Source organism: Uloborus diversus, chromosome 1 (assembly GCF_026930045.1).
Source record: "Uloborus diversus isolate 005 chromosome 1, Udiv.v.3.1, whole genome shotgun sequence".
Classification (NCBI taxonomy): domain Eukaryota; kingdom Metazoa; phylum Arthropoda; class Arachnida; order Araneae; family Uloboridae; genus Uloborus; species Uloborus diversus.
Window position 1 is genome coordinate 176,034,687 of NC_072731.1, and position 15,862 is coordinate 176,050,548.

Here is a 15,862-nt window from a genome sequence, read left to right on the forward strand (position 1 = left end):
CCATGTTCCTTTTGCGGAAACGTGTCTTGTTTATAGATGCAGTCCTTAATCCAAAAATGACTCAGTTTGAAACATTTATGCGTGTAGCGTGTCTTTTCAAAGAAGCCTTGCACGTTTCATGACGCCAATGAAATAAAATCCCTCTCTTTTTTTCCCCCTTTTATTTTTACTCCAAGTTCCAAATTTTTATGTTGTTGCCACCTGAAGCAAAATAAAAACTAAAATCTGAGAATTTTAAGCCATTTGAAGTGGCTGCGGAGGAGAAATTTGTAGGGTTTTCTTTCACTTTATTTTATTACTCTTTTTTCCCGCCATTGTTAGCGTGTAACCCTTAATGGAGTTTTCGGGAGAGATTCCGGTGTAAGTTATCGCTTTACTCTGCAGATAAAAATCCCTCGCGGAAGTCCCTTAATCTTTTTAATCCCGGTGATAGATTGTGTGGTCAAACAAGTGTTAAAGTCAGAGATGAAGAAAACGAAAGAGTTGTAACCATTTTTTCTGCCTTCTGTTTCTTTTGATGACTTTAAGTCCTGGGCATTGCGTAATCTCGTTGCTTTCTGAGTCAAGTTGATGATTAAATTTAATATTTAGAGATAGTTTTGGATTACTTGTGGTTTTGGAGAAACGGGCAACTGTTGAAGTTTTCAAGGATGAACAAGTTGGATGTTGGGCATGACAAAACTTGATGTAAAGCATAGTTTTGTGTTTGAGCGAAAATTTGTTTGATATGGTATTACTTCTAACTCTTGACACAGTTGATAAACGGGACTTAGGGAATAAACAGGCTAATGAACGATTTTTACATATTACAAACAACTATTCTGTACGTAAGAAGCTAAGAAATGCATTTGAACGGAAAAGGAAAGAAAATATTACAATATGAAATCGCACAATTTCGCTGGGAACTGCAAGCATTTGTGTCGGAGTTCTAAGGAAACATATCCGACAGAAGTTTGCTTGATTTTGATCTGAGATACGTTTGTCAGATATCTTTTCATCTATAGGCTCATTTCTTTTGCAATGGAAAAAGAAGTTTATTGTGACCCTGAAACACGATCTGCAGTTTTGTAAAAATTTGTGCGATTTAACGCTGTAATATTTTATTTCATTGCATCTGAAGCACAGTGTCGTAACAGGACTTGTTTTGGGGAGGGTTTTAACAGACGTTTTTTTCTCATGAAGTCCTTTTGATGTTTTTCTTAGCTTCAGGTTTTCAAAACTTGAAGAGAAATTCCATATTGTTTTGTAAGAATGTTCGCAACAACTGCAATAAAAAATAAATGTTGCAGATAAAGCAGCACGTTTGTGCAATTCTACAATAACAATAATTAAAAAATAAAATAGTGAGCACCATTCTTCCAGCAAGAAAAAGGTATAAAAAAGCATTATTTTTTATATTTTGAATAGTTTTGAAAAATTTTGGATTAGCCCTTGACACTTGTGTCACGGACACTTGAAACCTACCTTTACATGGATGCCTCACTTTCCAAATCGATTAACTCCATAAAACAAAAAGTCGAGAAAAGTTATGAAGAAGATAGTTTTATCCATGGGAGTGAAAAGGCCCTCGTGTTACATTTTCTGTCATCACATGTTTAGAAATGTACTGAACCAAAACTTTTAATATAAATTCACATTCTAAGCATTGATAAAGCACTATTAAAGCAGAAATGAGGATTTTTTTTAAACGTGGAGTTAATCGATTTGGCAATTGAGGCATGCTAATATGCCCTGATATAGCATGTAACTGTCACATAAAAAACTTAAATATGTGTCACAGCGAGAATGAAGGTAGCCTAACTCAATCTAATTCAGTTTCGACTAACTTAGGTTTTTTAAAAGATTCCATGATAGTTTCGGCTAACGGACAACTTTCGTGGACTCCTAGTGGGTAATATATTTTAGTATGTATTTTTTGCACACAATTCGTACAATTAATAGAGGTACTAAAGAGTAACCCAAATCCATGCTGAACTCAAATTGTAAAATTTTTTGCTTATGCCAAAGGACAAATGCTGGTTAATTCTTGCAAAAAAAAATAATAAAATAAAATAAAATAATAAAAGGCTTGTTCTTTTTTTTAAACCGAATGAGAGCTGACAAGGTTTATAGTTTTACTTCTCATTTTTCTTAAAAGAATGGTGTTTTTCAGACATGAACAAAAGAGCTTGGTTTTTGTAGTATTCGTTTCTCAAAAACGTTGATGAATCAAAAGTTGATGCGGTAATTGTTTTAAATTTAAATGAAAATAAAAATGGCCTGATACATGAATGAACACTAAGAAATAAACAAATAAGCATGTCACAAGTTAAAAACAGTTTTATTTTAGTTTTATTGGACTTTCTTTTGTACCGAATAAAAGTTGTTTCCTTTATATATATTTAAAGAATAGAGCTAAGCATAATTGTAACTGTTGAGGGTTGATATTGGGACTAACTATATCAATTGTGCAGAGAAGCAACGAGAGTTTTGTTTTGGAGTGAATTATTGCACACAAGAGGATGCTGAAGTGTCCGACAACTCTCAAAATGTTTGTGAAGATGCTGGACACCTCCCTCATGCATAAACAGAAAGAAAAAGAGGAAGACTAAATTATATGGGAGAGTCTTTAACAATATTTTTAGACTAAATATCTAAATTAAAAACTTTTAAAATATTTTCATTTGCAAAATTGAAAGTTTGACTAATACCTGTTTAAATCTTGGTAGAGTTTATTAAAAATATTTTGTTTAAATGCATTCGAGGAATAATTGCTCGTCCTCCTTTTAAACTGAATTCAGAATAAATTTTTCAAGATTTCATTTCTGTTCTTAGTTTTTTAACTCATCCCTGAAGCTATGCTCGTCTAAAAGATATAATTATGCAGATGTTCTTGAAAGCGTTTTATCGTTTCCAATCATCAAAAAACCTCTTTATAAAACAGAAAACTAGACTCCACAAATAAAAAGCAAATATTTACATCATTAATTCGATAAATAACAATGCGAAAGACAACAACGCCAAATTTATTTCTTTATCGCCAAGAGAGAGAGGGGGGGGGGGGAAACGCGAGGGAACGGAGATGCCTTTCTAATAAAAAATAAGAGGAAATCTATTAACCGTAAGCTCACTACAATCAAAGCACTTCAGAATACTCGGTCAAACGATTACGTAGTTTATAGACTCTTTTTCTGCCAAAGAATACAATAGAGCAGCAAATCGGGCAGAAGATAATAATAAAAAATAAATCTCTCTCTGGAATGGTGGCTGCTGGAGTGGGGGGAAAAGAGGGAACTCTTTGTGACCTGGCTATTTAAAACAAGGCTATAAAAATAATAATAAATAGATGATAAAGAACGTAAAATAAGCTGTGGTTCGTATATCCTAGTAGTCTTTTTTTACAAGTGATCATTATGAAACTATTACACGCTTCGCTGAGAGGATTCGGAATTTTATTATTATTTTCGACGAGTATAGCAACGATCTGCAGAACAAAGACCAAATTCGTGACGTCATGGCTAGACGTTTGTGGATGAAACTTTTTGGCAGGCGTCATATCGCTAAACTTTTTTTTTTCCCCGACTGTTATATCTTTTATTTTTGATGACTGGCATTAATAGAGAGTCAGACGATATTATCCCGCTCGGTCATGCATGCACGCATACTTCTTTTGCTCGTTACCTTTGCGTAAATGTTGTTATGCATGTTCTAAGAACCCATTACCTTCCGCTCTTGGTTTCATTAAAAATGCAATTTTCATTTTCTAAAATTCTTCCTAGGAATAGTTTTTGTAAAGGCCGTTTTTATTCATTTTTTTAACCTGTCATCAACCCAGTCATTTGCCACCAAAACGGCGCTGAACGCTTTTTAAAACCCGTTTTACATTGGTACCAGTCGCGGTTGTTCAAGGAAAATTACCTGTTTCCAAAAAATGAATAGAGTTGTTAACTCTAACTCGCGCTAACGAAGGCATATTAGAAGCACCTGAGAGTTACGGGTGTAAGGACCAAAACTAAAAATTTGGTGATCATTAGTAAAAATTGAAAGGTGAAGCCATTATATGTTTTGAGATCAGATATGGTAATAATAGTCATGTGCTGCTATACAGCAGGATTTGAAAAAAATGTTTTAATGAAAGCCTACTAAGGGTTTGAACTGCACACACATTTCTCTTAAAACTTAAAAGTCCTTTTGCATTCTTTTGCTTCTCACCGCCTCATTATGTTCTCTGCATCAACTTCAAAAAACGGAAAAATGTTTGCATCTGCGATTGACCAATGCACAAATACGACTTGAGTTTCACTATCCAAAAAGTTTACTTTTTAAAATAATTAATGTCGATCAAGTAGAGTACAGTATCTCGAATGTATAAACTCATTTTCCCTTTAATCTTCAATGCATAAAAAAACGCACCAATAAGGAAGAATTTTCGCCAAGTAATTGTCTCATATGAGCTTAAATATTGTAGAAACTTGTAAGCGCAAATCTTTTATATACATTTTGGTACCTTATGATTAAGATTTTGTATCACATCAGTTATGGTTCCCATTCCACATTAAAGGATAAAATCATAAAAATTACGTTTTTTTCACTATTCGAAAAAATATACGAAATTAAATTACTCCCCTGAAAAAGATTTTCTGAACTTTCAAAGGGGGGTAACCATTTTCATCATTATTTTTTAGAAAGGAACAGGTGCAGATTATTGTTTTGTAAAGATTTGTATGTAAGTAATAAAAGCATAATGATTATATTAAACATTTTTTAGTATTGTGTGCCTTCAGTATTTTTAATTATTTTTATAAATCAGTGTTTTCAGTTTGATATTCCTTTACCCGGCTATTTAAAAAACCCAAAACTCAAAAATGGGTTCTTTTAGCTCTTTCAAAGTTTTTAAAGACTTATCCATTCTTGTAAAGATCAAGATTAGGAAGCTTTTCTAGTTGCCAGTGTAGAAAAGTTTTTAGTTGCTTCTTTTTTTTATGTTCACAACATTGTTTGCTAACAAAAAAAAAATAATAATAATAACCAGACAATAAATTGAATTATCTTTTAAATCGCAGCTAAAACATAAAAATTATCAGTTTAAATGAATGTTAGTGGAACTAATTGGTGGTTAACAAACAAAACACTTGGTGCTTAAAAATTAAATGAATGAATTACCAACGTTTTAATGCACAAAATTGCAAATTACTGCAGACATGTGTTTCGGGTTACAAGGAACCCCTTTTTCACTGCAAAAAAGTGTGAACTTTTAGATAAAAAGTCATCCGAAACAATTTTTGTGCATTAAAACGTTGGTAATTCATTCATCTAATTAGTGGTATTCAAGCGTTAATTATGAGAGCAAGAAATTATTTCATTTTTGAGCGAAATATTTTCTGACTACGAAAAAATGTTGAAAGCACTGGTGGGATAGAGGAGGTATGATGATGCTAATATTTTTAGCCGCCGCTTGTTTAATTTAGTCGCCACGTGGCGTTTGGCGACTGCTAATCTTGATATTTGCGTTCTTGGCGATATATCATTCACACTTGGCGAAAGGCGCATAATTTCTCCCTTGAGCGCACAGCGTCCTGTTTGGTTAGCAGCGATTTGTATCTTCTAAGTGGCGATAAACGCCTGTCACGATGCGTTATTTTTTGAACGTGGGAAAACGGTTTGTCTACAAATTGGTTTTCTTGCAATACACCGCGGCGGCTTTCCCCCGCTGTTTCATTATTTATTTTCGGAGAAGAAATTGACTGGCGGCGTTTCGTCTCTTTGTTAACGAAAGAAAAAATTCTTTTCAGAACAATCAAATCAATTTTCGGGGTGAGAAATCGTGTTGCATATATGTTAGGAAAATAGTCATAAATTTAATGTATCTTGACGCTAATAGGCATGTGCGTGAGATGATTCTCGAGCTGGGTCGCTTTTGTTTTTGTCTTACTTCCTTTTCTGCTGTAAAAGGCGTGATTTATAGTTCCAAAGCAGCTTTTCGAACTCATTACGAACTCAACTTGCGTATCATGTGTTAAATGTTATTCCATTTTAGTAAGTATCATAAAATGGTGTTTGCTTTTTTTTCTGGTCGGGAACGAGATTCATTTCTTGTCCCATTAATTTTTAAATCTGGCATGTCTGAAACACTTTTTTAAATATGGTAGTCATAGCTTTTGATTATTTTTTACTGAATCAGTAATCATAAATGTAATCATGTCTGAAGTACTTAACAAAAAAATTAAAACTGGATATGTTTCGGAGAAAACTTTTTATCGTTACACCATTCAAAGAAAAACGAATGCTGAAACATAATTTGTAAATTTTATGCTCATTTATTCCATGCTTATTTTGTTTTTACAGATAATTTTCAAATTTTTTTCTTGTGCACTTCACATAAAATACACTGCCAGGTAAACATTATTAGAATTTATTATTTATTCTAAGGAAAATACTTGAAATCTTTATTAACTGTGAATGCATCTTTTAAAGAAGGGTGAGGAGAAACGTTTTAATTTATCTTTCCCTTTTTATGAAAATGTCAAGTAAAAAACTTCTGATTAATTTCCGTCTGTTTCATTCTTTTTTTGGAAAGGATATAAGACGAATAGCAATGGTGGTTCCGAGAAAATTAAATTCAACTGATACCAAATGATTTTTTTTTCTTTATTCTTAGTCATTAGACTTGAAACGACTTTAGCTAAATATTAACAGCTCCAAATCTCTTTTGCTAATTTTTGAAATGTCTAAATGATTTGCATTTTTTAATTGATAAAATGTGCGCATCATAACTTGTTAGACAATGAATCATCTATCCATTTTTATTGCTCATAAAAAATCTTACTCTTCGCGAAAATATTTTAATCGATTATCAAATATTGTAAAACTTTTTAAAAACGAAATGTTATTTCTTGTATTGATTAGATTTTTTTAACTGAAATATGTTAAATCGCAGCAAAGAAATATATTTATTCATCCAACGTATTGCGCAATTTGAAATTTCGACATTTTATTTGCTCTTCTTCACTTCATTAAACAAAAGGGAAAATATTAAACTGAAGTTTATCTTTTACTTCTCGTGAAATATGTCTGCGTGTGTGGCTATAAAATCGGAATCAACGCAGAGCGAATGTACTCTTTGCTAGTTTTATACTTTCTGACAATATTTCACCACTACGTTCGCTGTTACACGCCCTTTTAAGGAAGAAAAAATAAGAAAGAAACCTTCTCAGATGGGGTGGGGGAATACTTGGCAGGAGATGGAACGAAGGAAATTTTGGATGGAGGGAATAAAAAAATATCCCTCCCCATCCCGGATCGAAAAATATCTCATAAAATACATTGGCGACCATCTTGCTTTGGAATTGACTGGCGCGTGGAAAAGATATCAAAGCAGCCGATAAAAAGAAGAAAACGCCAAGAAATAAACTTGCAAAAAGCTCTCTGGGAGAGGGGGAAAAAATGGTTCGAAGGAATGAAAAAAATTACCATCGGGAATGTTTGCGTGCTTTCCTTTGAGTCTACAGATCGATGAAAAATTGTCAGAAAAGTTGTATCCAGTGACATAAAGAATTCGAGTACATCCTCTAAATGCAGTTTCCTGCCCCTGAGCACCCAATGAGAAAACAGACGTGACGTATACAAGGCTTCTAGGCAGCATTACGCTTCTTGTAACTGGCAACGAAGAGAAGAGATTTGGGGTCCCATGTTTTGGCTTAAAATCGCACTTTCACTTTGTTTATTTTCTAGGAAAAATGAGATGTGAAGTAGACGTCCTTTTTATTCATTTCTTTTTTTCTTTCTGAAAAATGCGTTTGGGAAATGATGACATTTTTATTTTCTCAGTATTGCAACCCACCGTCTATCTAACTGTGTTGGCAAACCATCAGTTTATTTCTGTTTTATATGAGTTCGAACGACTGTAGTTGGGGCAAACCTAACCTGGAAGCTTCTTAATGCTATGATTACGATTTGCATAGCCTTTACAATGCTGCCAGGTTAGTTTTGCCCCAAGTATAAATTCATTTTTATGCTTTTAAATGCCAGTCATTGATATATTTAAAACCATATCCCCGCAATTGAACGATGCATATGAATGAAGTTCATGGGTGTCGTCTGGTGTAATTGATTTGAATGTACTCTATTTTTAGTTTTACAAAAAGTTTTAAGTTTAGCTAGTGAGTGTATCAGTGCGTCTCTCTGTGGCATCTTTTAATCCCCGACATAAAAAAGTCTAAGTCTAGCTTTTGTATCCGTGTATCTATCAGTCGCATTGCAGCTTCTAAAGATAAAGCCGATTTTGATTTAGGTGATTTTTTCCAATTTTTAATTTTTGTTGTTATTTATTTTAGATAGATTTATAGAGAGTGTTCTTAATTATTATTTGAGAAGACTCGGTGAATTTTTAGAATATTTTTCTTTAAGTTTGCTTGATAACAATTTCATTCTGGTTAAAGCATTAAAAGAAAGCTTTAAATGCTCAAATAGAAATAAAATTGTGGACGTGAGATTCAAAGTTACAAGAAACCACTTTGCATTTTTACTCCAATTTGTGCATTCTAAACATTGTTTTAATGTTTTTAGCTGTTCGTACAAAAGTAAGTGTTGTAATTATGCACTCCAATATTTCTCCAATTTTTTTTAATTATTGTTTTTTCTTTTTTTTTAAATAAATCATTTAGAATGTTTCCATGTTTAAGTTTTGGCTGGCAATTTTCTCACATTGATTTATAATTTGATCGTTTTGCACTTCAAAATGCTTCTATGAGAGTCATAATGTATTTTAACAATAGAATTAGTATCTTTCTCTTCGGGAAGCGCAATAACGTGTCCTTCGATCCACAGAATTTTTTCATAAAATCTTGAATGGAAAAACACATTTCAAGGCATCAGAATACACTTTTAATTTGAAAAAAAAGTATCCCACTTCGTTCAACAAAAAATCCTTGCTTTGGTAAAAATCCTTTATCAAAATCGTTCCCTTTTTAAAATTTTTTGTGCTTCCAAGTTTCGTTATGTTGACGATTGCTCTATCGAATTTCAAGCAAAAACAGCACGCCAAAAATATTCCACGCATCAGTTTATGAGACTTTTTGTCCTAACCTCAATTTTGGTTTTGGCGATTTCAGATGGATGCTGGGAGCGAGCTGCATAGCATTTGCATGCAATTCTGACTTTCCTCCTGCTGTGGGGCAGTTTCTTGACTTTTAAGTCTTTTTTTTGTTACAAAATTTAATAAGCGCTTAATTTAGCCTCACAATACGGTGCAACTGCTATTCGCTGTGCCTAATTCATCCGATATATTAGCGGGTGGGGGAGGGGCGTGGCGCAGACTGCGCCATTGAAGTTTTTAGGGGGGGGGGGTTGAGGGGTATTTTCTCATTTGAATGGCTCTTGCTCTTGGGGGTGGAGTCACCTCGATATTTAGGGGGTGCGCCCTTGCTTATAGGGGGGGCATCCCTGTATTAGCTGAATTTAGAGTGTTTGTAAAGGTTTAGTGTGTTATAAATATTCAATGTTGAGAGGTTTCTGATCCGTTGAAAAAGCAAAGAAATTTATTTATTTTCTCCCCTGACTTAGTAAAATTCTTAGCGTACATAAAAAAAATGCCTTTAGCGGAGGCTTCTAATTTGCACTTACTTGAGCACGCAAGACGGTGTTCCATTACGTATGGTGGAAAAGCTTGACACTTATGCCGTGTTGGCATAACACTGATATATCCACAAAAGTTGACCTCGTAGCAGGGCCAAAGAGAACCCCTTATCAGTTTTGTCACCGGGCCCCCCGCTCCCCAGAAAAGAAGAGAAAAAAAGTGGGAAGAAGTAGAAAAGAGGAGAAAAAAGGGGGAAAGAAGAAGACAGGAAGAGAAAAGGGGGGGAATGGAAGAAGAAGAAATGGAGAAAAGAAAGGGGAAAAAATCGAAACTGCTTACTTGAAAATAATTAACTCTATTATAAGTGCCACAACAGTAAATACCAAAAGAGTAAATTTTACTTTATCTTTGCGTTTTCGCTTATTCGGTTTTCTTTTTTTTTTTTCCCTCCCTTTTTCTTTCTTCCTTCTTTTTTGCGTCAGTGTCGCTGGGTCCCTGGTTTCCGACTAGGCTGACATGACCTTTCATCGGGCCTGCCTCATAGTTGGCTGAAATTCTGAAATTGCAAGTGAAGTGCTTAAATAAACAGGAACTCCTAAGTGAAGAACTATGTACCTTAGAAATGTACAATTTTGTTTTTCCCATGATTGAACTATAAAGAGATATGTTAGCCTCGAAGTTGTTAGATTATAAAAATCTTTCTTACAATAATCACCGAAGAACGTCGAAAATCCGAACTAATTAAGAATATTCGGATTTTCTAATTGTTCAGATTTTCAAAAATAATCAAGAAAATGTCGTTTAGGAAAAAAGCTGGGCATTCATTGAAATGAAGTGTTTATATAATATGCATGTAACTTCCCAACATACAATACAGTACACAACACAACAATATGAAATTACATTTTTTAATAAAATTTAACTCTTATTATTTACTTGATATGAAGTAAAAATTTAAAATATTTACTGAATGTACTCTGTTAGGAACTATTACACAGTAATTGAACAAAGAAAATTGAATGAATTTCTGAAAAATACAGACTTTATACAAAGAAAGTTGAACTGATCTCTGTAAGGAAAAACTTACGTAAACTCATCGGGGGAAAAAAAAAAAAAAAAAAAAAAAAAAAACAGATTTTCCGCTGAGAGAGCTGTGAAAATTCTATTGATATTCTTCTTGAAGTGCGTTTGGATTTTTAATGTTCCACTCTGACATAAGATCCGATTTCTTAACAAGTTTACAAATTCAGTCAGATAAGTTTTACTACTAATTATCGGTGATAATAAAAAAAAACTGATTTGCATTCAATACTCTTAATGTACTATTGCGTGTAAAGTTAAAGATAGAATTTGTACTTTCAAATTGTTCGCGTGTCTCAAATTATAAGGAGCGAAAATTAGAGTTATTCATGTAATAATATACTGTGAACACTTATTGTGCATTAAATGGTGATTAACAACGTTTTGACGCTCAGCATTAGCAGATTACTGCATACACGTGTTTCGAGGTTTCAGAGAACCTCTTTTTCAATTCAAATAGGAAACTTTTGGATGAAAAGACATCGAAACACGCGTATGCAGTAATCTGCTAATTTTGTGCGTCAAAACGTTGTAGATCACCATTTACTTTTCCGCACAAAGGTATTTATTTGTTTAGTTAAGATTTAATTACCCAATTAGCATGATTTTTGAACAGTTTTTCTGTCCTTTCTAGCGAGTTTTGAAAGATAATTTTGGGCAATAGCAACATCAGTACTGCAACTCTGTGTTTCGGCTTTTATTCATTTTTTATTAGTGAATTTCGTTTTGATTAGTTTTTATCATAAAGAAGACATAAGAATTTGGCTGTTTAGGAGAAATTATGCTTTTAAAAATCATTAAATATACATTTTTAACGAAAAACCCTAAAATGGTTTGCCAGACCGTTTTTAATTTTCTATAGATTCTTATTTAAATTATTAGAATAAACAAATCATTTTTATAGAACTGTTTGAATAAACTGATGTATTGCAAAAACGTGATTCTTCGGACATTGAGTTTATAAAGTTTTCGAAATTTTAACGCATACATTATAATTTGCACGCCAAATGAAATTAATGGAGTCGTAAAAACATATGAAATTTCTCCACTAATTGCTTATTTACTTTTAATGTCTCTATTAAATAAATGTCAAGTATTCCTACGATTTTATAACAACTATAATGGCGATGGAGTTGTACTGGCAATTACATTAGCTTTAACGATTACAATGCAACCATAACACAAGACAGAGAAAATATATTATTTTGCTTTCATTTCATTTAATGGTTCCATAGATAGAAAAAAATCAGATTTTGTGAAACAAAATCTTCAAAATCATCCGTAATCATTTTCTATTCGCATGTTCACTGTATTCTTAAATTTCGTCATTTCCAAGTTTTATGCTGCAGTGAACCATTTGCTGTCTTTAACTTTTAACAACAGAAAAAGATATTAATAACGCAAATAGAGGCAAAGCCGATCATGGCGAACAAAAATAAACGGAGTAGTGTAAATAAATGCGGAGATAATAAGAATTCTCTCTTCGCCCTTTCACCTGGCCCAAATGCTTGGCGTTCTTGGCGAAGGGATCTGGAAAACAGAATATAAATCGAGTCATAAAAGAAAAGAGCAACCCCAAAAAGCCGAAGAAGGCAGGAAATAAAAATGCTGAAACTGTTGTGACGGATTTAACAAATGGCCTTCCATATATTAAAACGACCTCTGCTACTGGGGCGGGAGAACGCCTTTTTATACTCTCTCCTCCACCCCTATCCCTACAGTCTTCTTTCTCAAGTGAAACACTAGATGCATTTAAAAGGATGTAGAAACGTAGCGGTCGCCATGACGACGGCAACCATTTGAGCGACAGGCCAGGGCGACCAATAAAACGTTGACAAAACGGTTGTTTTAAATTCTTAGCTTCTGCTGCTTTTACGCCACTTGGATTCAGATATATCTATCTGCCTTGTTTTATGCGTTTCGCTGTTTTTATTCTTTGACAAATGCTCCCGGTGCATCGACAGTAAAAATTCACTTCCCAATTCACTATTTTTTCACCATTGCACGGACTTTTTTGCCCACTTTTTTTCTTTATGAAAATTCTTTTCTTCGCTCGCAGAAACATGAATTTCTTTTCCTTCCATTTTTCTTTCAATCCTTAATCTATGTTGTCTAGTGACTTTAAATTCATGCCGTCTTTCAATAAAATGCAAATGATTTTGCTATCCCTACAAATTTCTTTCTGATTGAAAATAGGGAGTCGAATGCATACCAGGGATGAAAACTTCCTTTTTTGTTGTTGTTATTTTTTTTGAAGTCTTTTTTAAAGTTCGTGGTCTCTATTCCGGAGGAAATATTATTCGAATTTCCTGTTGCTAGGCTACAAATCGAAAACTCAGCACTAGTAATTGACTCCAGTCCCCGCCGGGTAAAAGATCCTCTGTTAGGTATTCGTCACTCGTTGTCCGTACATATGCAGGGAGCTTAATATTATTTCCGAAGCTACTGCTTTAGGAAGTGACTTCTTTAATGGATGTTTCCATTTTGGTGAAAGTTTTCGTGGGGAATAAAATACTGCTTGTTTTACTTAATTTTAGAGCATGGTTTTGCGAACGTACTATTTTATCCAAAATCTAAAATAAAATATTGCGGCTATAGTTATAATTAAATTCTGAATATATGACGCGTTAAATTGAAATAAAAACCATTATGGACTAGCTTTTCTCATAATTTTTGGCAACACCATTTTATTTTTGTTTAGTTTACTTTTTAGCACACTTCCCACTGGGTTCCATTAGTATGCCAGGTTTTGTCAGTGTCGGATTTAGATTTGGGAGTCCGTCGCAAAGCATTTTTGTAGGCTCCTTTGTCCATCTCTGTCCTACAAAAAGCATTTATAATGTGCATTTTTGTTTCTTTCTTTGAGCGCCTATGGTAGTGGGAATCTCGCAATAGCGACGTTTGCAACGCTAAAACCACCACTGATTCATGTGTGAATTCTCGCAATACCTTTTAAGATTAAGCGTTTTTCCTAAATTAAAAAAAAAAAGTTCGGTTGTACTACCCCTTCCCACTTCCCCCCGCGAGTGGTTAGTGTAAGAAACTGATCAGCAACAGTTCACATCAGAGTCCGTCTGTATATTCATTTTTGTTTCAACTCGTCACTCTTGTTTTATATATAACAATCACCCTTTATGAGAGAAAGCGTTCAATTTTGCTCTCACTACGATTTTAGACAAAAACTAACCTACTCTCTTACCCATTGACGTGCGTCTATAAAGCATCTTTTGTTTCAGTCATTTACTTTTTGACACGTGGCAATCACGCTTAACTAGAACAGCGTTGGATTACACCAACACTCCTCGGAGCAGATAGCGCCAAAAAGTAATCAGAACTAGCTTCGAGTAAGGTTCATCTGTTTATAAAGTTTCATTTGATTCTCCGCATTACTTTTTGAATTGGATAACCCACAAAAAAAAAGTATTCACCCACATACAGACTTATGCATAGAGGCAAAGATTTACCAATAAAAAAATGTCATGTTCAGCAATCTTTAAAATGTGCAAATTTATCAAAATTCGAATTCTTTCAGGAATCCAATACTTTCTTCCAAATGTTCGATGTACAAAAATGTACACTCTAAAATAGATAAAAAATATTTAACTTTTTTTTGTATCTAAAGTATGAAGATAAATTATTGGGTTCTTGAAAATTTTTCAATATATGAATTTTGACGGATTTACGCGTTTTAGCTGAACACAGTTTGAGTTTTTGGTAGAACGTCTGCTTGTGTGTGTCCTTATGTGAGTAAACATTTTTTAAGGATGTTCCAACTCAAAAAGGGATGCAAAGAATAGAATGAAATGAGGTATATAGATGAACCCCAGAAGAAACTGGTGTTGATTAACTTTTGGTGGCAATCTTTCCTAGGGACGCTACGTAATCGAAAGCAATAACTCGTTAAATCAATAATTCCAAGCCCTTAAAAGTAGTAACGGTGTAAAAATAAAATGTAATACCGATGGAACCCAATGGGAACTCTAAGAGTTGGTTAGTTTTAGCAATAATAAACGCAAAAGACAGGTGGTCGTGGTGCAATCAAACGTTTTTCTTGTTACAAGCACCTGTTATATCTCAAGAAGTAATTCAAAAGTTCAAACAAAATTTGCTTAGAATTTTAGCTGAGGAGAAAGAATAAGTGTAATTATTGGTGCAAGTCAGAGATTTTACATACCTGATCATTCCCGTCTTGATTAGAATATATGATTCTTCTTCTGAAAAATTACCACTTAAAAGTAATCTTTCAACTTAAGAGTGACTTTTAAATGAGTAACCCTGACTTTTAAATGAGTAATGACGAATATGTCTCCCTCGCCCCCATAAGACTTAGATCACGCAGCTTTCCTATAATAATCATAAAAAAAAGTATATATGCGTGTGTGTTCAATGTGGTTACAATTTAACGTCTGTACAGTTAACGGATATGAATACTCGTACATTGGCGTCACATTCTCCTTATATTCTGCTGATATTTTATTCATATCTAAGCTACAGCAAAAAACTATCTTTTACATAATTAATTGTGTGTGTGAAAAAACTCGCCAGGGATTCATTTAAAGCATTCGGCATTTTTTCATCTCTAATGTTGTTGTCAACATAAAAATCAAAACAATGTACTGCATTACCAATTTCAAGAAAAAAGCAGTGAGAGAGGTTTTGAAGATTTTTAACATGAAGCGTAGGGATGTATAAATCATCCTTGATGTTATTATTATTTTTTTAATAGAATTAAAATAAAATCGTATAAAAAAAAATATTTTTTGCAGCATATGCTGCCATCTATTGGTATTTTTTCCAACGAATAGACAAATACAGCTTTCAAGTCACTGAACTTTTCTTGCGCATCGCAACCGACATTTTGCGACCACTACCGGGGTGCCCCCTCGCCCAAGGGCGCACCCCCCCCTCAATATCGTGGAGATCCACAATCAAGAGCAAGAGCCTCCCCCCAGATGAGAAAAATAGCCCTCAAAGCTCAAAACAACCCCTCTAAAAATTTCAATGGCGCGGTTTGCGCCATGACCACCCCCCACCCCAGGTGGGCACCCCTGACTACTATTTAATTCTCATGTTATTGGAAATAATATATTTCAGTTTTCTTTTTTTATATGTTATTAGAAATTTATATTTCTCATGCTTTTAAATTTTTTAATAAAGTGTTAATATCGCATATTGTATCACTAAATTTGTCGCCATATTTTGACTTAATTACTAGAAAATGGTAAAGTG

General features: G+C 33.7%; 1 protein-coding gene across 1 annotated transcript in view; it reads left to right on the forward strand.

Annotated features, from left to right (window-relative positions):
* The window catches only part of LOC129217279 (autism susceptibility gene 2 protein-like), a 138,440-nt gene that overhangs the window by 96,655 nt on the left and 25,923 nt on the right, over nt 1-15,862 (forward strand). The gene's annotated exons all lie outside the window — the stretch shown is intronic.